Source organism: Babylonia areolata, chromosome 22, assembly GCF_041734735.1.
Source record: "Babylonia areolata isolate BAREFJ2019XMU chromosome 22, ASM4173473v1, whole genome shotgun sequence".
NCBI lineage: Eukaryota > Metazoa > Mollusca > Gastropoda > Neogastropoda > Buccinidae > Babylonia > Babylonia areolata.
The window spans coordinates 9,093,759-9,096,258 of record NC_134897.1 but is presented as its reverse complement, the minus strand read 5'-3'; the positions used below and the strand labels follow the sequence as shown (position 1 = coordinate 9,096,258).

At 42.2% G+C, this 2,500-nt stretch overlaps 1 protein-coding gene across 1 annotated transcript in view; it reads right to left on the bottom strand.

Annotated features, from left to right (window-relative positions):
* Positions 1-2,500, bottom strand: part of LOC143297504 (uncharacterized) — a 16,839-nt gene that overhangs the window by 4,371 nt on the left and 9,968 nt on the right. The window lies entirely within an intron of this gene.

Sequence of the window (2,500 nt, the reverse complement as noted above, 5' to 3'; positions counted from 1 at the left end):
TCAATTTTAAAAAAGCACATTGACCGCTTATTTCATTACTTTTTATATATGGGTAAAAAAAAAGAAGGGAAAATGTCTACGGTGCTGAATTTTTAAGTTCCTCTCAGTTTGTTCCTTTCTGGCCTTGATTCACTTTGCAGTTTGAGTAGGGTTGTGGTTATGCTCCCTTCTCTCCCTGTGCGCGCGCGCGTGTGTGTTCGTGCACGTGCTTTTGCTGTGTTTGTGTATGCGCGCACGCGCGCGTGCGTGTGTGTGCATGTGTGCATTTCAGTCAGTTTCCCTCTCAATCTTCACTTTTCTCTCCTCTCTCATTCCCTCTCTTTCTCTCTTTGTCTTCATGGCTCTGTCTGTCTGCCTGTCTGCATGTCTGTCTGTGTGTGTCTGTCACTGTCTCTGTCTCTCCCTCAAAAAAGCAAAAAAGGTGTACCAGCTGAACAAAATAAAGCATTTCTTAAATGTTCATTCTAGAAAAAAAAAAGTTCTTTCATGCATACATTGAGTCTCACATTAATTATGCATCCACTATATGGGATTCTGCAAGTGAAAACATTCTCAGGCCACTGTTTAGTCTTCACAGACGTGCAATAAAATTAGTTCTCCTGAAATCCTCCACATTGACACCAGACGACTTTACTGTGTTGGATATTCTCCCATTGAAATGGAAATTGAAATACAACAAAGCAGCTTTTATGTTGTGCCCCACTCTCAATTGTCAGTAAATTTCATACAAACGAAGATCGCCACGTCCATAAGATTATGTTACCCCGTCCGAGAATTGAGATGTTTAAATTTAGTTTGTCATACTCTGGCGGTTTATTGTGGAATAATATATCAGCAATTCTCAGTGTCCAAACTAGTCTTAATGTTTGGATTTTTTTTTTTTTTTTTAATGTTCCATTCAGAACTCATGAAAGAATTTGCAAATACTATGTCTTAACCTTTACACTCTCACACTCTGTGTGTCTGCCTGTCCGTTTCTATGTCTGTCTGTGTGGTTCTCGCTCTCTCTCTCTGTCTCGGTCTCTCTCTTCTTTCTTCTTCTCTTTCTGATCGAAGAATTATCTGTGGATGTACTTATGTTGTTGTTGTTTTTCTCTTCTTTTTTCTGTTCTTTTTCTTTTCTTTTTCTCTTCTTCTTCATATTTTTGGACATAATTTGAAATTTATTCATTTAATGTTATGTTTTTGTATCTATTTTCCCTTTTCATGAAGGCAAGATGAAAACAAGCCATTTGTGCTTATTCTTTTTTTCCCCTCAATAAGAAAGGTTCGTTCGTTCGTTCTCTCTCTCTCTCTCTCTCTCTCTCTCTCTCTCTCTCTCTCTCTCTCTCTCTCTCTGTCTCAGACGCTAGTAACTTGGAGACAGTGGAAACTCAATACTGATGATCGGTTCAAATAATTAAGAAAAGAAAGACAAAGGGGGAAAAGGGAGGAGGGATAGAAAGATGAAGTGAGAGAGTAGTTGGGTTTCCTTAAATATAATTCCTGCACTTCGTGATAAAGTCATAATAACAGAGGTGGAGGGGAAAGAAGGAAGGGGGTGGGGAGCCTGGGGTCGGGGGGAGAGTGAGGGAGAACAAAGACAGATAAAACCCAGAGCCACGCATCCTTGGCTCCAGAGCAAAAAGACGGATGACAGGTGCGAGCAGCCCCCCCCCCCCCAACCCCCCACCCCCGCTTCCCATCCCCTCTCCCCGCCCCCACTCCCCACCCCCGAACCCCTCCCCCACGACAGCAACAAGGCAGAGAGCCAATCAGATTCCTAGCCCACGCCGTCCCCTGCAGGCAAAGGGGAGTCATTACGCATTGAAGACGGAATTATCTACTATGGTGGAGAGGTGCCGCCACCTGTGGCAGCCGCCGCCATTACAGGAGATGATCAACTTCCGTTTCAGTGTGTGTGAGAGGATTCATTTTGTTTATCTCCTCTCGCCTTTGATGTCGTTGGCGTTCTGAGCCCCTGGGCTATTAGACAATCAGCTTAGCTCAACTTCTGGAGACGTTTTCCCTTGCAACACCTGTGGGAAGTGCTGCGCATCCAGAATCGGCCTCTTCTCCCATATGAGGACACACACCGACAGATAAGCCTGCCTGCCTACTCATCCGTCGGACCGACGAGAGACTCCATCATCGTTAGTTCTACAATAATATTTTTTTTTTAAACCCACCTTATTTGTCCATCAAGACGCTAGGAATATTTATATCACATTAATCACCATATGAAAATAGAAAACACGACACAGACTTTTTGAGAAATGCCATAGTGAGAAAGACCTTGGAATAATGGTCGATAATAAACTATCTGATACACATATAGATAATGTTATAAATAAAGCCAATCAAATGATTGGTGTAATTAAGAGAACCTTGAATTACCTGGATAAAGACATATTTCTCAAACTGTATAAAGCATTAGTTAGATCACATGTAGAATAAGATAATACTGTGTGGCACCCATGCCTTAAGAGACAATCTACAGCAATAGAAAGGGTCCAAAGAA